Source organism: Amblyraja radiata, chromosome 3 (genome assembly GCF_010909765.2).
Source record: "Amblyraja radiata isolate CabotCenter1 chromosome 3, sAmbRad1.1.pri, whole genome shotgun sequence".
NCBI lineage: Eukaryota > Metazoa > Chordata > Chondrichthyes > Rajiformes > Rajidae > Amblyraja > Amblyraja radiata.
The window spans coordinates 45,680,947-45,702,764 of record NC_045958.1 but is presented as its reverse complement, the minus strand read 5'-3'; the positions used below and the strand labels follow the sequence as shown (position 1 = coordinate 45,702,764).

Sequence of the window (21,818 nt, the reverse complement as noted above, 5' to 3'; positions counted from 1 at the left end):
GAATTCACAAATCTATTCTAACAAGTCAGTCATGCTGTCACAAGTCAGTTCTTCTTTCATTAAAGTTGGATTCCTGAGACTGAATTAAACTTGCTACAGCTTCCTGAAGCCAAAACATATAGTCTTTGACGTGGGTATATGTTCAGAGCAGAAATAAACTATTGATGAAAGCCTCTCAAAATGTTATTTTTGTTCCTTCTATAAAGTATCAGTGGACAAATAACCAAGGCATCACATCCACAAAGCTAAATGGGCTGTTCACATCCTTGTCAAACCTCTAGCCTTTATCACTTACTCCACTCTGCTGCCAATAAAACCCCTCTCACTTATATCCACCTATAACTTGCCAATCTTTGTCCAGCCCCACCTCTCTTTACCAAATGTCGAGTGGATCAGATTGGGATAATGATGCAGACAATCATTTTTGGAGAGAATCAGGGACAGTCATATTCAGTGTAGACTGCCATCATTACTCCCCTAGGACTCACATTCCTCAACTTGCCAACCAAGCTCTAGCAGTGAGGTCCCGGCCATGCTCTGCTGATGGTCTCCAACTCCGAGTGCTACAGAAGGGAACCTGCCAGGTTAGGTCAGGTACAAGAACACCAAGGCCATTGATGTCAATGGGAGGAGTGCACTGTTGTGAGAGACAGGGTTGAGTTAAAATCATCTGTCATTTTAATTAGCCGCGTTTGCATTAATCTTTTGTTTAAGATGACTTAATTTTAACTTCTCATTACTTTGTAGCAGATTAACTTTCTTTTTGGAGTCACACGAGACTGCAGATGCTGGAACATAGAGCAAAAAATAAACTGCCGGAGGAACTCAGTGGCTCAGTGGACCGATAAGATTTTGTATCGGGACCCCTCTTCAGACTGGATGGAGTAGTGGGAGTGGGAGGAGAAAGCTGGGAAAGGCAGGTGGGTGTGGGGCAATGTCTGGCAAGTGATGGGAGAATGCAGGTGATGAAGGGCATTGATTGGCAGATGGGTGGAGTTAGTGACCAAGGCTAGAGGTGTAAAGGGTGTCAGATAATAAAAGAAGATGAGGAGTATATTGCAAAGCCACCAGGAGGGATGTCGGTGAAAGGGGACGGGTAGGAGAACGAGGGAGGAGAAAAGGGAAATGTGTGACTCAGGGATCGAAGATGAGCATTTGAAGAAGTGAAAACGCACAGGGTGACTGCGGAAGGGGAAGATGCTGAGAGAAATGTGTGAGGGGCAGGAGAAAGGGGGGGGGGGGTGTATTATTTGCAATTGGAGAATTCAATGTTGTTAACTGCATTGGGTTGTAAACTACTCATGTATGAGGTGCTGTTCCTACTGTTTGTGTGTGGTCTCATTCTGGCAATGGAGAAGGCCAAGGACAGAAACGTCAGTATGGAAATGGGAAACAAAGTGAAATGGTTAGAAATGGCTGGAAGACAGCGCGCAAGTGCTTGGCAAATCGATCACCTAGTGTGTGTTTGGTCTCACTATGTAAAGAAGGCCACATCAGGAGCACCAAATACAGTAGGTGCAGTTGGAAGAGGTTCATGTGAACTTCTGTCTCTTGTGGAAGGGCTGCTGCGTTCCTTAGATGGAGGTGAGAGCGGAATTGTAGGGCAGATGTTACATCTCCTGTGGTTGCTGGGGAAAGTTCCTGGGGAGACGGGTTGTGTGGGAAAGAATGAGTGAACCAAGGAGTTGAGGAGGGAGTAGTCTTTATAGATGGTAGAAAAGGATGGGGATGGGAAGATGTGACTAGTGGTGGGACCACGTTAGAGGTGGAAGAAATGGCAAAAAATAGGATGTTGAATACAGAGGCTTGATGGGTGAATGATGAGAATAATGGGAACTATCCTTTTTTTGTCGGGTGGGGGAGGGGGGGGGGAGTGGGCAGGGTAGGGGGAGAGCGAGAGAAGAACTGCTAAACGATACACAGTGAGAGCACCATTAACAACAGCAATGGGGAAACCATGTTTACTGAAGAAAGAAGACACTTCAGGTGTCCTAGAGTGGAATGCCTCATCTTGGGAGCAGATGCGGCAGAGAACGAGAAATTGGTGGAGACAAAAACGCTTACAAGTTAAGTGGGAGGAGGTCACATGACCTTCTGAGGTGTAGTCAAGTTAACTGTGGGAGTTAGTGGATTTATAATAGACATCATTCTGTAGTCTTTCCCCTGTGAAGGAGACAGAGAGATCGAGAAGATGGAGTTGTCCGCCATAGTCCAAGTGAATTTGAGGTCTGAGTAGAAGTTAGAAATAATTTAATAGAAATAATTTAATTGCCACACAACCAAGGTCGGTGGTATTTGGGTTGCCATGGTATTAAAGTTGGTGAAATCATATATGATAGGGTCTCGTCATTTAAGACTGGGAGAGCACTTACTAGCTAATTATTTTCAGAGGATATATTCTAAAGGCAAAGAAGATATTTCCATATCACATGTAAAGATGCCATTTCAGCCCATCAAGTCTATGACAGCTCACAACGCAAATCTATTCCCCCACCAATTGTCCCTATAAACTATTCATCCCATATTCTCATCAATTCCTCCAATTTGTACTACTTACCTGCACACAAGAGGCATTTCACAGTGGCCAATTAACATTCAAATCATACGATTTTAGTATGTGGAAGGAAACCAGAGTATCCCAGGGAAACCAATGCAGTTACAGGGAGAACGTGTAAACTCCGCACTGAGCATACTCAAAGTCGGTATTGAATTCCAGGGGCTTTTTGGAGCGCTAGTATGGGTGTTGTGGGCTGAAGGGACTGGTTTCCAGAGGGCTAGTATGGACATTGTGGGCCGAATGGATTCTTTGGTTGGCGGCTCAGTCAATCAAGCCTGTTGTGCTGGCAGCTCACTCACTCACGGCTGGTGGGCTGGCAGTTGACTTACGGCTAATCTTTGAAATTCCATTTCAAGCAGGGTGCAAGGCCACCAAATTCAAGTGCAGTTTCATACTATTTCAAGCAAGGTGCAAGGCCACTAAAGACAGCTAGTCATGTCCTCTCCCTCCTCCATCTTGCAGAGACTGAGCCACGCCCACACATGGCCTTCATGGCGTGATTGACAGGAGAGAGAATCTCAACAATTTTTTAAACACTAATAACTCTTTTATTTTTCATCGATGTGAAAAAACCTCGGCACCTGATGAGCAAGATGGACTCTGAGTAGGCTGGCCAAAAATCACAGCCGTACGTGTAGCGTTTTTTCTAAAATCAATATAAAGCGCAAACAGGAAGTGGTCAAGATTAGACTTTTAATTATATAGAAGGCAAGGCAACTTTAATTAGGCAAGGCAACTTTAATTAGGCAAGGTAACTTTAATTAGCCAACACAGCTTTAGCATTTCCAAACCAAAGGCAACACAGCTTTAGCATTTCCAAACCAAAGGCAACACAGCTTTAGTATTTCCAAACCAAAGGCAACACAGCTTTAGTATTTCCAAACCAAAGGCAACACAGCTTTAGCATTTCCAAACTATATTTTCAAACCATATTAAGGGCACTGACAGGTCAGTAAAACCACTCACAGTTTAGTAGACATGTGTTCAGTGTTATTCACAGCTCAGCCTGAGAGGCATGACGCTCTTGCTCCCACATCTTGCAGAGACTGACTGAGGCACTCAACACTTCCGGGTTTTATAGTCCCTCCGGAAGGGGCGTGGCCGACAGGAGAGAGAATCTCAACATTTTTTAAACACTAATAACTCTTTTATTTTTCATGGATGGGAAATTTCCTCTTGTCCTTCGCAGCGGAGTGGGACTCTGAGTAAGATGGCCAAAAATCACAGCCGTAAGTGGCAGCGTTTTTTCTAAAATCAATATACAGAACAACAGGAAATGGTCAAGATCAGACTTTTAGTAATATAGATTGCTAAGATGGACGCTGTGCTTCAGAAAGAGTAAAGGGGCTGTCCCACTGCGGCGACCTAATCTGCAAGTTTTGAAGAGTTTGCCCTCGACTCAAACTCACAGCATGGTCGACATGTGGTCCTACGAGGTCCTATCAGGTCACTGGAACTCTCCTTCATGCTCGAGGGAAATTCCCGCACACTCGCGACCTCAGCTACGTCGCGTAAAATGTTTCAGCATGTTGAAATTTTTTGCGCGAGTAAAAATTGGTCGGCGTGGTTCTTTTGAACTCGTAGTGCAGTGGAGTGGGGTCGCTATTTAATTTTAGGAAGTCGAGGGCAGCCGTAGGCAATTTCCTTCGCTGACCGGGCATTTTAATTGGCTCAATGGAGATTTCAGGACCAAGGAAAACCGACCGGTAGGTTAAATGCCCGCTAAACTTTATTAAACGTTGTCTGACTTCTTAAAAGTGTCTCCACTCCTTCTCTCCCCTTCTCTCCCATTCTCTGCCCCTCTCTCCCCTTCTCTCCCCCCCCCCTCCCTCCGTGCTCTCTAAAGGACTTACCGTGCACTGCGCAGCCATCTTTTACCTTCCTCTTCATCGCAGGTGTGAATTTCAGACAGCGCTCCCCCGCTTTCCCTGGCCCCCGCCTTTGCGATATGTTTGTGTGTGTGTGCGGTCGGTCGATCCAGCTCGCGGTTTCAACGCTGACTATCCAGCTTGAGGTTTTCCAGGCGAGTGCCCTCGAGTTTGAAGGTCGAAGACACTCTTCTGAACTCGCGGATTAGGTCGCCACTGTGGGACAGCCCCTTAACCATGGTTTTGTGTTCCGCATAGTGCATAAGTAATCTGTATCAACTATGCGAGCTTCCATACATTATTCCATTGTCATCCAACTGGCAGTGAACCTGGGCGAGACAACAAGGTTTCAAAATTTTATCTTTCAACCCACAGCCAGAGAATCACCTGTAATAGTTTCTCTCTCCATACCTGCACCATGACCTTTAGTGTTCCCTGGCCCACTAGAAAAATGTCTCCCCTTCTTCTTCTCATATACAGTCTGCTCCACTACAATACTATTCCTAAACATGGCGGCATGGTAGCACAGCTGTAGAGTTGCTGCCTTACACCGCCAGAGACCTGGGTTCGATCTTGACTATGGGTGCTGTCTGTACGGAGTTTGTACGCTCTCCCCGTGACCTGCGTGGGTTTTCTCCGAGACCTTCGGTTTCCTCCAATACTCCAAAGACATACAGGTTTGTAGATTAATTGGCTTGGTATAATTGTAAATTGTCCCTCGTGTGTGTAGGATAGTGTAAGTGTGTGGGGATCGCTGGTCGACGCGGACTCGGTCAGCTGAAGGGCCTGGTTCTGCACGGTATCTCCAAACTAAACTAAACTAAACTTGGCATCAATTTCACCCAGAATGATATGACACTCAGCTCTATCTCAGTACAACCTCGCTTCACTCTCTAACCATAAATATATTGTCTAATTACATGTCCTAAGCATAGAGCAGTGGGTAAACAGAAATTACCCCCAAATAATATTGAAGGAATTTTGAAACCATTGCTAATTCCCTTCCCTAGCAATTGAATTCATCCCTCTCCCTAGATTGTGTCAAAAATGGAAGCAAAGTGCGTACCATACTTGAACACAAGTTTGAATTCAGAACACTAATCCACACCATCACAAAGACCAGCTAGTTCCAGCCCTATAATACATCACTCTTCAACTTTGCTCAGCTCAACTATATTATCCTAAGGCCAAACTATTTCAATACACATCAAATAATCTCTTTGAGCCCCACCACGGGGCATGAACTTATCATCGGAGCCGATCCCTTGCCTGGGATAGATGCTCCAACCGGCCTGTGGACTTTAACACTGAGAAGCTCGCAATCTCAGGAAGAGACCAATGTCGGGAAATTCCAACGACATAGAAGGTTTGACCAGCCCCGACCCAGATTCAGATCGCCTGCCGCGAGGGAGCTGAGATTCCCCCCCCACCGATGCAGGAGCTTGATCGCCCCAATGAAGAGGGCCCGACCGCCGGTTATGGAAGTAAGATCATCCCATCAACTAGGCCCCCAGTCACGGGAGAACAAAGGGAAGTGATTGAACTTTTTTTTCGCCTTCCATCACAGTGAGGAATGCGGAGGATCCACTGTGGTGGATGTTCATGTTAAAATGTATTTTGTGTGTTCTGTTGCTTATTATTGGTATGACTGTATGGCAAATGGAATTCCCCATTGGCTAATGAAGTATTATTATGATTATGATGATTATGATATTGTCTGGCTGCATCTCACCCTGGTACAGAAACTCAGACCCTCAGGAATGAAGGAGGCTGAAGAATGTGATGGACATTGCTTGGTTCACCAGGGATGATGACCTCCCCACCATTAAACAGGTAAACAGGAAGCACTGCTTCAAAAAGGTAGGCTCAAGAACATATCATCAAAAACCCACATCAGCCTGGCCACTCTCTCTTCTCACTGCTACCAGCAGGAAGAAAGTACAGCAGCTTGAGAACCATTAGCTCCAGGTTCAAATACAGCTTTTATTATCCATTGTCATGCCCAACCCTAACCATAACCCTAATCACAACCTACCTCTGCACCAAGCTGCTAGGGACCTTACATTACTATGGTTATTCTACATGCTTTGTTTTTTGCACTAAATTGGTCTAGATTACTTGGAATAACATACTTTATTGCATATTTATATGCTTTTGTTGTTTTTGCTTCCAATATATCTATGAACCGGTAACGTAGGAATTTAACTGTTCCAGTTTGTATGACAAATAAACACTCTTGACTCTTGACACTTGAAATTCTACTGTCCATTTCCTAATCCGTATTAAGTCCTGTTAAACCAATACCTCGGGCTTACTTAGTAAAGCACCAAAGCAAATTCCTTGTATGCCTACATACTTGGCTAAATAAAACATTTTTTATTCAATTAAGCAATGTTTTAATTATTTTAATTCTCACCATTTTTCAATTGCCCCCCAAAATTTCTTCACCTTTTTTCTAAATTCTTCCAGCATATGTGTGCTTTGCCATTTCTGTCCTCCTGATCATTCTCAAATGTAATAGCTCTGCCATTTGCTCCCTTGCCTTTTCTGTAAGCTCTGTGAACCCTTCTTTTCTGCTATAAATTTTTCTCTGAGCTTACTGCACTCAGAACACTGATACAATTATAAAGTAAGCTCATCAACACCTCTACTTCCTGAGAAGACTGCGGAGGGAGCATATTGACTGGCTGTAGGAGGACTGTCTGAACTGCATTGCCTTCCACCACAGTGAAGAATGCTGTGGTGGATGTCTGTGTTGAATTATGTTGTGTAATGTGTCCTTTTTTAATTGTAACACTGCATGGTAAATTTCATTTCACTGCACCTTATGGTGCATGTGACAAATACATTTGAACTTGAACTTGCATCACGGCCTAGTTCGGCAGCTTGATCGCCCAGGAGTGACGAAGACTGCATAAAGTGGTGAACACGTCCAGTCCATCACCGGTACTGACCTCCCCACTATCGAAGAGATTTACAGGAGTTGCAGCCTCAAAAAGATGCCCAGCATCATCAGTCCCACACCACCCTGGCCACACACTCATTTCAATCCTGCTATCAGGAAGAAGATATATGAGCCTGAAAACTGTAATGGCCAGGTTCAGAAACAGCTTCTTCCAATATTCCCTACAAACCTTAGGCTATTATACACTACAAATAAGCTCTGAATTACTGTAGATGGACTTGGGGGCATTGGTTTTGTATTTTTGCAGTATTATTGTGCGTTTGTTTTATGTGTGTGTGTATGTATATATATCAGTATAAGATGAATATCTATATTCATCCCTCTTCTTTTAATAATTTTCTAATAATTTATTTTTGTTTATTACATTGTTTGCAGAGTACTATGTTTACATATTCTCTTGTGCTCTGAATTTACCGCAGTCCATCACACACACCAGACACCCCACCACTGACTCGATTTACACTTCACACTGCCTCAAGGAAAGCAGGTAACATAATCAAAGATCTTTCCCACTACAGTCAATCCTTTTTCTTCCCGCTCCCATTGGGCAGAAGATACAGAAGCTTGAAAGTACGTTCCACCAACCAATGCGGGTTGAAATATCTTCTTCTCATCCCTTATCAGGCTTCTGAATGAGCTTTCAATAAGCTGGGATACAGCCCGATTCTCCTCTACCTCATTACGGACATTGGACTTTGTCTCTGGAACTGTTGCACTACAATGCAAAGAACTATATTCTGCACTTTGTATCTTTCCCTTCACTCTACCTTTGTACGTGAGTTTGGCTTGATTGTAATTATGTATTGTATTATCTGATCTGATTGAGTAGCATGCAAAACAATGCTTTTCACTGTAAAGCAACAATAATAAACCTAAACCTAAATCTATCCAAAGAGTCTATTTCAGAAGAATAAGTTTGTACAGATGCACTAATCCTATTGTCCTATGACTGTCTATTCTAGAGCTGGCCATACACATGAGGCCTCGGCAGCAAGTTGGTGACATACTTCTAAAGTCCCAATCTTGTCAGCCCAAGGAAGAAGGAAAGATCGGAGCTCCTGTCAATGAAGCTTAATCAGAACTTTTATAGCTTTCCAAAATGCAGCGACATTTAAACATTAAAACACTATATACGTCGGCACAGTGGCACAGCGTAAAGTTGCGGCTTTACAGCATCAGCGACCCAGATTCACTCTAGGCTATGGGTGCTGTCTGTATAGACTTTGTACGTCCTCCCTGTGACCGTGTGTGTCTTCTCCGGGTGCTCCGGTTTCCTCCCATGTACAAGTTTGTAGGTTCATTGGTTTCGGTAAAATTGTACATTTTCCCTAGAGTGTAGGATAGTGCTAATTTACAAGGTGATTGCTGTTGGTCAGAGACTCCATGGGCCAAAGGGCCTGTTTGCTTCACTTTATCTCTGAAGTCTTAAAGTAATGTTTAAATAAAAAATGTTAAATTAATTAAAAAAAACTAAAATAATGCAAATAAATGAAAAAAACAAACAAATTATTGTAGCACATTCCTGCAAATCTGCAGGTGAGGAACCACAGTGTGATGATTGAGGATATCACATCTGTAGGTGCAAAGCTGCAGAGATATCATATGGCGTCCACTGATGGAGAAGAATGACAAAAGGGACTGCCTGATGGAGCTGACTAGTTGTGATTAGAGACCCAACATTGGGGATGTTGCCCTGAAGTGGATTTTGGTATTTAGAAACATAGAAACATAGAAAATAGGTGCAGGAGTAGGTCATTCGGCCCTTCGAGCCTGCACCGCCATTCAATATGATCATGGCTGATCATCCAACTCAGTATCCTGTACCTGCCTTCTCTCCATACCCCCTGATCCCTTTAGCCACAAGGGCCACATCTAACTCCCTCTTAAATATAGCCAATGAACTGGCCTCAACTACCTTCTGTGGCAGAGAATTCCAGAGATTCGCCATTCTCTGTGTGAAAAATGTTTTTCTCATCTCGGTCCTAAAATATTTCCCCCTTATCCTTAAACTGTGACACCTTGTTCTGGACTTCCCCAACATCAGGACTTGTCGGCTCCGGAAGCCACGGTCTCGAGTAGGGAGGCGGCCGTTCCAGGGTTCCCATGCCGCTGAGAGGACTCTCCCGACGCCGGAACATCATCACCCGGCGAGGACGGCCTGGAACATCGGGCCTCCGTAGAGGCAACTGTGGAGGCCTCAATAGGCCCGACTATGGGTGGACATTGGGGATGGGACTGGACTTTGTGCCTTCCCCCATAATGGGAACCATTGTGGGGGGATGTTTTTATGTTAAAGCTATTTATTATTGTTATGTTTGTATTCTTTTTTATGTGCTGCATTGGCAAAAAGAATTTCACTACATCTAGGTGTATGTGACAATAAATCAACCTTTGAACCTTTGAACCTTTGACTTCCTGCATCTAACCTGTCCAACCCCTTAAGAATTATGTATGTTTCTATAAGATCCCCCCTCAATCTTCTAAATTCTAGCGAGTACAAGCCAAGTCTATCCAGTCTTTCTTCATATGAAAGTCCTGACATCCCAGGAATCAGTCTGGTGAACCTTTTCTGTACTCCGTCTATGGCAAGAATGTCTTTCCTCAGATTAGGAGACCAAAACTGTACGAAATACTCCAGGTGTGGTCTCACCAAGACCCTGTACAACTGCAGTAGAACCTCCCTGCTCCTATTCTCAAATCCTTTTGCTATGAATGCTAACATACCATTCGCTTTCTTCACTGCCTGCTGCACCTGCATGCCTACTTTCAATGACTGGTGTACCATGACACCCAGGTCTCGTTGCATCTCCCCTTTTCCTAATCGGCCACCATTCAGATAACAGTCTACTTTCCTGTTTTTGCCACCAAAGTGGATAACCTCACAGTGTTTACTTATACTTCCAGTGATTTGAAGGACTTTTCAGAGACATTGTCCGTGATATCGTTCGACTGCCTCAGGGTACTTGCTGTCGGTACTCCAGGGCTGAAAAGGATATAGGAGGGCAGCGAGCTCTGTAGACCATGAGTTTTGTGCCAGGATTAATATCTTGACCTTCAACACCTTATACCTCAGTCAGCCAGAGATCGTACTGGCACATTGAAGATGATGGCACACTTCATCATCATTGTCTAGCTTCATCGACAGATGGATCTCGAGGTATGGAATCTGGTTCTCCTTTTCTGGGGTCTTCTTATAAATGCTTATTGCCAGAGAGCATTGCCGTTCAACAGAAGCAGTTCAGTGGACAACCTTTCTCTTGCAGACTTTGAGAGTAAGGTCTCGGCTTCATTGAACGATTTAACCCTGGCATGAATGGTGCCCCTGAAAGGAACTGACCTCAGTATTCTGCAGCTTAGCTATAGGTATTGGAGTCACCTTGGTTCTGTACTGTAGACACAGTTTCACATTAGTCCTTTAAATTAGCTTCACTCCAACATGAAACGTTCCATAGGTGAAGTACAGTACTACGCTGAAGGGCCTGTCCCACTTTCCCGAGTTACTCACTAATTCTGCCTAGTTTTCCCCTTGATTCAAACTCGGAGATACCAGCCATAGGTACTCGGGCTATTTTTTTTACTCATGGACATTTTTCAACATGCTGAAAAACGTCCCAACTTACCTGATGCCCCGAGTACCTCCGGCTGGCATTACGAGCCGCTACAAAATATCTATGGACTCCTACGGCCACCTACAGACTCGCTACGGACATTCTCCGAGCTTGAATCAAGGGGAAAACTGGGGAGAATTCATGAGTAACTTGGGAAAGTGGGACAGGACCTTGAGAAAGAATGACAATAGACAATAGGTGCAGGAGTAGGCCATTTGGCCCTTCGAGCCAGCACCGCCATTCAATGTGATCATGGCTGATCATCCCCAATCTGTACCCCGTTCCTGCCTTCTCCCCATATCCCTTGGCTCCGCTATTTTTAAGAGACCTATCTAGCTCTCTCTTGATAGCTTCCAGAGAACCTGCCTTCACCACTCTCTGAGGCAGAGAATTCCACAGACTCATGAAAAGCCCGTGACAACACTAGCGCAGCATTGCTTAACTGATCTTCACTGATATAGGCTCTGTTCTGCTTGTTAAATCATGACTTGCATACCTTCACAAATGGTAAGATAGAGACATTTTCTGTGGATAGCTGACTTTATAAAAGATGTTCCACTATTATTCTCGTTTAATGGAAACAATAATATTAGTGTGTTTGAATAGGCCATGTTTACGGCTGGGACTTACCAGTGAGTGGCTGAATACCAGCAGTTCCATTTAGAGCCAATGGCCACAGCAAATATAATTCTGTCCAACTTCTCTTTAAGTGGCCCAGTTAAATTTTGTTTGATAATGCCCCTGTGAAAAGTTATGTGTTAAAGTGTTACATATGTTACTTGAATAAATGTTGTTGCTGTTATTTAAGCCTACCAATTTTATTTGTGATGACCAATTTTATTTGTGCACCCATCAAAGAGACTCAAATTGCCTAGCCGTTGTGTACATTATTTCTGTTCTAGCATACTTGAGAGTCTGCTAGCCCTAGCTTTATGATGCCTCAAAGGAAATAAAACAGTTACAACCTTTGTTTTAACATCAATGGCATGGGTTGCTATTTTGATTCCAACAACAAAGTTGATGTAGGTATATTCGAAGAGTTTCACTGAAGACAATGTAATTGAATCACAACACAATTTGTGTCAACTTTTGATTATTGTTTTTTGTAATGTTCCACTGTTATTCTCATTTAATGGATTATTGTAATAACACTTTATTTATTCTTCAAATCCGATATCTCGACTGTGGAGGAGCACGAATGCATCCTTTGTACATTAAAGAGATTACAGGCTTATGTTTAGCTTCAAAACTACAGCAAATGCATCTAATCTTCAAATCTCAATTTGGCAACATAAATATAATTTGAAAATCAATAGCAGCATAATATGTTTCCTGGTTTCATTGCATATTTTAAAACATGGGGCAGGGAATTGTACCTCAACAATTGAAAAGCAGCAATAAACTTTACAAAATAAAGGGGAAGACAACTAAGATTGACATGCGAAAAATCGTCTCTTACACAGCATGTGGATTGAATCTGCAGTGCACTGTCTGCTGATGTGGTGGAGGTGGGTTCCATTGTGGCCTTCATGAGGGAATTCGATAATTATATGTTGGGGATAGATTTGCATGGCTACAGGGAGAAGTTGAAGGGATGGAGAGAGCCAACAGAGAAAATGATCCAAATGGCCTATTTCAGTGCTGTAACTGTTCCACAATTCTAGCAATGAAAACAGAAAACTGAAAATGTTTGAAAGATTCAGCAGATTGGGTAGAATCTTTGGAGAGAGAAATAAAATTATTGTTTCAGGTTTAATTTAGAGATACAGCACAAAACACTCACTTTGGCCCACCAAGTCTACGCTGCACACTTTCAATATCCTACACACTGGGGGCAATTTATAATGTTTCCAAAGCAATTAACCGACAAATGTCTATGTCTTTGGAGTGTGAGAGGAAACCAGAGTACCTGGAGAAAACCCACATGGTCATGAGAAAATGTACAAACTCCATACAGACCAGCGGTCAGGATCGAATCCGGGTCTCTGGTGCAGTAAGGCAGCAACTCTACTGCTGCACCACCATGCTGCCCCTGTTGATGAACTTTCACTGGGGTTCAATAAGGTCCTTTAAAAGTCAACTCTGTCTTTTGCCCACATGCACTGCCTTATCAGCTGAATATTTCAAACATTTCTGTCTCTATTTCAGATTTACAGCATCTGCAGTATTGTTTTATTTTTGTTTTTCAAATATTTGCCTTCATTCCAGACTGGAAGGTGCAAGAATGGCAAAGACCCTTGACAATTACCAATGTGTCATCCATCCAATAGAAACAGAGGCAGGTCTGCAAATGGGAGCCCAATCTCCTGGGCTTTACATTAGTGGGTGATCCCACCTTCTAGTGATCAAGGTTCACCTGTGACTTTTGGACACATTGGAATAGCCAGGGAACTCTGGCTGATTGAGGCCCATGTTGTTTCCAGCTCAAGGGGCAAGGGGATGAGAATGAAAAAGGATTACAGCCTTGACTAAACATGACATTTACTCAGTTGGTATATACAATTCCATAAAGTGGTAAATATCCACAATTATCTCCTGGATATACGACTACCTGACAGGTCGACCACAGTTTGTCAAGCTGGGGGACAGTGTCTCTGGCACAGTGGTGTGCAATGTTGGAGCCCCACAGGGAACGGTTCTGGCCCCGTTCCTCTTCACCCTGTATACAGCAGGCTTTAACTATAAGTCTGACACATGCCACGTACAGAAATATTCAGACGATACAGCGATTGTGGCATGTGTAAGGAACGGGCAGGAGGAGGAATACAGGAACTTGACCAGTGCCTTTTGTGCCTGGAGTGAAGAGAACTGTCTCATCCTGAACACAACTAAGACTAAAGAGATGGTGGTTAACTTTGGCAGGTCCAAGCTCCCCCTTCAGCCGGTCAACGCTGCAGGGGCTGACATTGAGGTGGTGCAGACATATAAATACCTTGGAGTGCACCTTGATAACAAACTGGACTGGTCTGTCAATTCTGACTCCCTCTACAAAAAAGGCCAGAGCAGACTCTTTTTCCTCAGAAGGCTCAAATCCTTCAATGTGTGTAATGATATGCTGCACATGTTTTACAACACTGTGGTTGCAAGTGTTATTTTCTACGCTGTTGTCTGCTGGGGCAACAGCATTAGTGCAAAAAACAACAAAAAGCTGGTCAAACTGGTTAAACGAACTAGCTCAGTGCTGGAGGGGAGAGTAGACTCTGGGATGGATGTGCTTGAGAGGCGTATGAGGCACAAGATGCAAACCATCCTGAAAAACCCCGGGCATCCCATCCATGTAATTCTGGAGAGTCAAAAGAGCACTCGGAACAACAACCGGCTCCTCTCCCTGCCCTGTAGAACGGAGCGGTTCAGGAGATCCTTCACCACTGCAGCCATTAGATTTTATAATTTGGACCGCTAGGCGGTAGGGGGATGCATTTTGCAATTTTTAATTTTTAATTGTTAATTATTGGTCTTTTTAAGTATTTATTGCTCTCAGGTAGTGTCCACATTGTATTCTATGTATTTTCTGTCTGCGTTCGTTTTGAATCTGTGGGTTTGTTGGTTGGGGGCTTCTGGACATCTGAATTTCCCTGAGGGGATCAATAAAGTTATTATTATTATTATTATTATTATTATTATTATTATTATTATTATTATTATTATTATTATTATTATTATTATTATTATTATTATTATTATTATTATTATTAATAAATTTCCTGCTTCACCCTAATTGTTCCTTTTATATTTATTCTTTGGGCTGGTTAAAGTTAATTTACCTTTGAGGAGATATTTATTTCCCATTGTTACTGCAATGAATAAAGAAAAAACGACAGCAAATGTTAAATATTAGGAAAAAAAGCTCAGTCAGAAATTGCAAGTTAGCCTAAATTCTCTAGAAAAATAAACCGAAACAAATATACGTAAATATAACTATACTTAGAGGACCCATAGGTCCCTACATAAAATAAAAAAAATATTTATTCATGTGCTCATTTAAAATCTATTGGAACAAATTTAGTAAAACAAAATGAAGCAAATTGTATAGACAACACTGCACAGTGTTAGAAACCCATGTAAATGTAATAACTCATTCAACTGTAATAATATTTAGTTATCCCTCATTAAAGTTATTTAGTTGCACAGTATAATTAAGGATATCTTGTTAACGAAAGATGTTTTAATTATTTATAAAATATCAAAATATAAATCTCCTAGCACATTAACATTGTTAAATATGATAATTTACACTTACTTTTATTAATAAATGAAATCCATTTGTTAATTCAAAATAATTGTAATATTTTTTAGAACATTTCATTTATATTTAGATGTAACACATGCATTTCCTCCAATGCAACAGAAAATAAATTCTGACAAAAGCTGAATTTTAAGTAAATTAATGCTCACCCAAGTATTGATAAGGCACGAAAACCCAACTTTTGTGTTTATTTCAACAAACAAATCACCTAAAATGTTGTTGGTGTTTTTAAACACTTTGTGATATTACAACTGTTTGCAACTCAGAATGTTCACGGTAAAATATCACTTTTATAATAGAACATACAAAAGCATTTATTGATATCACTTGGTAATACTCTCAGTAGTATTACAATTCACATTTTAAGATCCATGGATTCCAAGATGCTGCCCATCTTATAAACTTTAAGGTCAGCTCGGTCTTAGGTTTACTGTTTTGACAATTAGTCTCCTTAATCATTTCAAATTACAAAAATATGAATAATTTCTTTTTTTTAAATTACATAGACTGCGACTCAAATGTAAATTCACATGCAATTGACAGTTACATTTTTTTAGTATTGGTATCCATGATATTCATCTGCATTTATATTACAACTTGGTCAATTATTCATCAGCTTTAAGAACAATAGTCATTTGATGTTGTTAATTACTATTTATTCTGACAATGAAACTAAAAGCATTGTCCTCGTATTTTGAAATCATTGTCATTTTATGATTCGTTAGGTCTCCCACAATAAATGGTTAACGAATAGATTTTAGGCATAAGCTTTATACTGTGCTCTTCTGCAATATAGTTAAACAAATCCCCATTCCACCACCAGCAGTCACAAGTAAATTAAGAACTGATTGCATTGGCATCATATATAAAAGTCCAAGAGCTTTACATTTTTAAAATAACCATACATAAAATTAAAAGGGCAAAAATTAATGATATGTTTTTTCCTTAACTGTGCTAATTTTCTGATATTAGTTGCATGATATGGCTTGTGAAAATCATCCCGTTTACACACAGCATCCTCATGATTTTGCCTTACGCATAAATTACCAAAATTGAAAGAAAATGTTATTAAGTTAATCTGTAAAGGAATATACTGTATATTACCAAACAACTTTCTCCAAAGTAAACACATTTGCATGATAAAATTGTAAGCTCATGTTTTCTATTCACTGTGAAAGTATGCTCAGGGAAACAGGTATTTCCAGAGTGAATACAAACATTAAGAAATTAGCTGACAATCTTATCATGCAAATATATTTGCTATGCAAACTGTCAAAGCATAGATCACGTCCATCAAACTAATAGTGCTACCAACCACCGCATTAAAAGATGTGTAACAAAATCATGTTCCCTTTGCAAATTCAGTCTTAATACCTAAACCTTCAATTATGGACTGGACAAGATAATGGAAAAATATACCAAAAAAATAAAGTGAATCTATTGGATTCAGTTTATATTTTTGGTATATTTTTCCATTATCTTTTGTAGTACATGCTTTTATGGAATATATAATTTTAGTCTAGTTTAGAGATACAGAGATACAGAGACAGGCCCTTCAACCCACCGGGTCCGCGCTGCCCCCCGCACATTAACGTTATCCTACACCTACTAGGGACAATTTTTACATTTACCAAGCCAATTCATCTTTGTAGGGTAGGAGAAAACTGAAGATCTCGGAGAAAACCCGCAAGGTCACGGGGAGAACGTACAAATTCCGTACAGACAGCACCCGTAGTCGGGATCGATCCCGGGTCTCCGGCGCTGCAAGCGCTGTAAGGCAGCAACTCTACCGCTGCGCCACCGTGACCGCCATAATTTATATATATATATCAACTTCTATTTACTGAATACATATGGGAGATGCTCTATTTAAATCCTGCTCACGTAACCTGTGCATGTCATATGGTCTGTTTAGAATAAATTCATTGAATATTTCCAGCATATTGCGCATCAAAAATTCACAGAATCCTCCTGCCCACTATTCATGTTTGAGAAAATATTGCAAAACCAAACTGTCAGCTAAATTTAACTTTCATTGTTTTCGTAAGCTACATTCATGCCCAATTTAGGGAATAGTCCCGGACGTGGGATTAAAAAAAAAGTGTTCATCATTAAATCATGATTTTACAGAAGTAAATCAGTACTTAATTAATGTTATGTACTTTACTAGCCAGAATTATTTATGCAGGGATAAAGAACTCACGTAAAAACTACAGGATCTGTTTTCCTCAACATAACTAACTTTTTTTTACAAAGTAATTGAATTGGAATATTTTGAGAATTCACAAAACCACAGAAAATTTACAGCATAGGAGGCCGATCAGCATATCCTACCTTCAAGCCCTGACTCTGAAGAGTGCATCTCTTCAAGAACAAACCCAAGTACTATTTTCAATGTGATAAGGATCTCTGCATCTACCACTATTTCACCCAATGATTTCCCCAGCCCTATCTCCTTCTGAGTGGGGGGAAAAAGTGTCCTCATCTCCCTCTAACCCTTTACCGATTATTTCACGTATAATAATAATAATAATAAATTTTATTTATTGGGCGCCTTTCAGACATCTCTAGGACACCTTACATAGGTTAACAGGAAATATAAACATATAATCAGAATAAAATAAATAATAAAGACATCACAGAAACACAAATTAAAAACAGAATTCAGTCCAAAAACAAAAATCAAAAACACAATGTGAAGAGAGAGCAGCGGCAGCTAAAGCGTGCCAGCGTCCACTCTCCCTTCACAACAGCCATCTTGGACAAAGACTAACAGGATTACCTTACAGACAAAAAATCATCCCCCCACAATGGACACCACTGTGGGGGAAGGCACAATGTCCAGTCCCTATCCCAAGTTCACCCAAAGTCAGGCCTATTGAGGCCACCGCAATTGCCTCTACGGAGGCCCGATGTTCCTAGCCGTTCTCACCGGGTGGTCTTCCCCGGCGTTGGGAGAGTCCTCTCAGCGGCTGGGCCACCTGGAACGGCTGCTATCTAGCTGGAGACCGCGGCTTCCGAAGCCGACGTATGCCCCTTAGTTTTTAATATTTAACACCAACCTCTCCTCAGCCATCTAGATCTCTGTTTATAATGTTAGATCCATTTTGCAGTGACTGGTCGAAGCCTGTAGCTAGATGCTGCTTTGCAATCAGTTAGTTACCCCTGAACTTTGTGTCTTTTTTAAAAATTAACTATCATCTGCAGTTCTATATTTCTTCATTTCACAGCTTTGGTTTGCAGTGCTTGTCTGTGCTCAAGTGGTTGGACAGACCATCTGCATTGACACCACACGGCTTTAAATGCACAACAGAAAAATATTTGAAATTAACTTCACCATACACGACCTCTCACAAGGGTAAGGCAGGCCCCAACACAGGTTCGAATTCGCAATAAGACCATACCCATTCCATTCCTGTTAAACATTCCTCACATTGCTTTAGATTACCTGAGCAGTACTATAAGTCTTGCTGAAGGGATAACTGTGCACATGGGAATGGACAAAGATTATAAATATACAAGGCTCGTAACCACTGTGCGTGGAAGCGGGGCCTCCTCATGTAATACCAAAGTCGTTCAATTCAAATGTGCACTTCTAAAGTGTAGCCATTTTCTTAATATGGTGGTCAGCAATAAATACTAACAGGATGTTTGATCAAATACTATTAATAAGAACTATTAATAACAACATGTCTGCAGCACATACAAAAAGTGTCAGTGGATATTTCAAATTCAGTTGGCTAAACTGCAACTATACCTTACTGTAGACTGCACCTACGACGGTGTAACGCTCTCTGGGTCTGGGCACTGCACCGAAGCTTTAGTCTATAGGTTTCTGCCGGAGTCTGAGGTTAAGATGAGAGAGCAGCCACTGAGCCAAGTTGCAAAATGTCCCTACAATTAACCTCAGTTTATATGTGATAGATTGCGTCTCGATGGATTAGCGCAAAGAAAGGCTCGAGTCCATAGCCCGCTGACCACCAGCTCGAAATGTCCAAATTTGTGTCACAATTGTTGGCGGTCGCCTTTATAATGCAATAAACAAAAATGTGGCATTTTATCATCTCGCTGTGTGCATATAGAAGAAAGAAGCGAGGAAGCGGGACAATAACTTATCGTACATGAAGAGTACAAACTCTTCATATCTACAAATGTAATCTATCTCCTTTTGCGTCCACATCCTCAAAATAATGGCCCCAAATGGGAAGCTTTCATTGGGGTTATGGCTCAAATTGTTTGGGGTATGTGGCATTGCGAATGATATGTACTTTTAAAAAAGAACATTCCCAAATTGCTCAAAATTAACATTTCCTCAGTCAACCTGCCTGCTCGTAGACAATGTGGTTTCTGGTTAAAACAAACAGGCTGCAACTGTTACAACTCTACACTGGAATAGACAAACATACAAGTACATTATTTTACACCAAATCTTCACTAGCAGAAGGTAGACATAAAATCTCAGCCCGACCTGCTGAGTTACTCCAGCATTTTGTCTCTATCTTCGGGGTACACCAGCATCTGCAGTTCCTTCAGTAGCATCATGTATCCCGCCTGTCCCCATCCATCAGCATTAGCCCTGCTCCTATTCGTGTCCCAAACTGACCTATGCCATAGCAAACCCATTGTCAAACTCCATTTCACTGGGAGGATAACGGCGAGTGATATCGACTCGCCTCTCTCCCAATACCCCCACCCCACCAAACTTTAGGTTTCGAGCAAATTTTGTTCAACTGTTAATAATACCGCTTTCGCTGAATGAGATGCATCGCTCTGAAAAGTGAAGGCTTTAACCAAACTGAAAGCGGGAAGTCTGCAGCAAGGGCCAAGTTCACCTGAACATTCGGGTTAATCTCCTGCGGCCGATCCTTCCTCAGGTGACCAAACACTCGCAGCCTGAGAAGCCAATTTGCTCCTTTACTCCTCTAACACTGCTTGACCCATTTATGTTTTATTTCATATTTTCGATGTTGTGTTTTTAATCTAAAATGAAGATAATAAAATCACGCTGAGAGTTAAATCACACGGGTTCATGAAACATTGGTGTACAGCCACTTCTGTGTTTTCACAGCGATTAGATCATGTTTGAGATCACGCCTGTGTCATTTCCAGATATGCCCCTGACCAAAGGTTACAAAACGCTGGAGTAACTCAGCGAGACGGGCTGCATCTCCGGAGAGAAGGAATGGGTGACGTTTTGGGTCGAGACCCCTCATTTGTACCGCAGCATTCTGTGTCTACCTTGGGTCTTCAGAATCAGACTTTCATTCACTGCACAAAGATTTACATTAACGTGGCGTTTAGCCCTTCAGCAACCAACACTCTTGCCAACTGCACTGGATTATTTTTTTAAAAAACCTTCCAGTCGTTGCTAAAATACAGTTCCTTTTATAACACAAAAAACTTATCGGAATGTATTCGTTGTTGCTAAGGCACAGTTTAATCCAGGCCATAGAATCAATATCCGGGACAAAGTTTCTCAGCAAATCAACTTCCCCATTTCCCCCGACAGCAGTCCTTCCTGGAGGAAGGCTGTTTTAATTTGCTATGTTCCTACATTAACGCTCGAACCTACATTAACGCTTTGTCCCATGTAGATCCAGTGAGCTGCGTGCACAACATGAAATCCTAAACTTTGAGAAGACAACATCAACTTAAAAAAACATATAATTAGCGCTCTAATAGTCGTACACAAGTGGGGCGGATTCCAGCGTCCAGCCTTCCCATAGGTGAGTTTCTTCATTCCAATATGCTTACCTCTGCCGCCTTCTTTCCCCGATTCCACTTCTCAGTCACCAGCAGATCGGCTCATGTTAAAATATAACGCAACGAAATTCCTTTTTTTTTGATAATTATACAAGTCAGTTCATAACGCTGCAGACGTATGTAAAATATACCTCTCAGTTAGGAAAGAGCACCAGTCACTTTTGCGGCTACTTATGAAAGAAACAAACAAGTAACACTCTTATTTAGTCCCCCAAATGTGTGCTTTAAGTTTGGGGACACACGATGATAACCGAAAGAATGAGCTGTAGAAAAGGGCAGTTACTTCCTCTTTCAGTCTAGAGTCCAGTCCTCATTCTAACTTCCCCAACTTAATTTATTAAAAGAAACTTCCTCCTTTCACACATCAACAAGCACACCTCGCCTGAAATGTATGCTGTAGCATACAATGTATACAAATGTATACAAATCCCTGTTAAAAAAGTTGCCGTTTTGCCAAAAAAGATAGTTACTTTGTCGTGAATATGAATGATAAGAAATACAACAGGTTTGAACAAGAATGGACACATATAAATGCTGACTTGAGGCAAGGTTTCGATCCGATACCTCGATAATCCCTAAGGGCCTGTCCCACTTTCACGAGGTAATTCACAAATTCTCCCGAGTTTTCCGCTTGATTTAAACTCGCAGAATGTTCGTAACGAGTCCGTAGGAGGTCGTAGGAGTTCATAGATATATCGTAGAGGCTCGTTATGTTAGCCGTAGGTACTCGTGGCATCAGGTAGGTCGGGACGATTTTTACAGCCCGATAAAAAATGTCCACGAGTAAAAAAAATGGTGGGGATGAAAGAAA

At 41.6% G+C, this 21,818-nt stretch overlaps 1 protein-coding gene and 1 long non-coding RNA gene across 4 annotated transcripts in view; one reads left to right on the top strand and one right to left on the bottom strand.

Moving 5' to 3' along the window:
- Positions 1-21,281, bottom strand: part of syk (spleen associated tyrosine kinase) — a 125,240-nt gene extending 103,959 nt beyond the window's left edge. For 2 of the 3 annotated variants that reach the window (XM_033017744.1, XM_033017746.1), the window contains exon 1: positions 20,999-21,281. The gene's annotated coding sequence lies outside the window, so the exon portion shown is untranslated. The remainder of the gene's footprint in view (positions 1-20,998) is intronic. The other variant, XM_033017745.1, reaches the window with a different exon arrangement.
- The window catches only part of LOC116970989, a 38,870-nt gene continuing 37,762 nt past the window's right edge, over positions 20,711-21,818 (top strand). The window contains exon 1 of the long non-coding RNA XR_004411376.1: positions 20,711-20,970. This is a non-coding gene — a long non-coding RNA (uncharacterized LOC116970989). The remainder of the gene's footprint in view (positions 20,971-21,818) is intronic.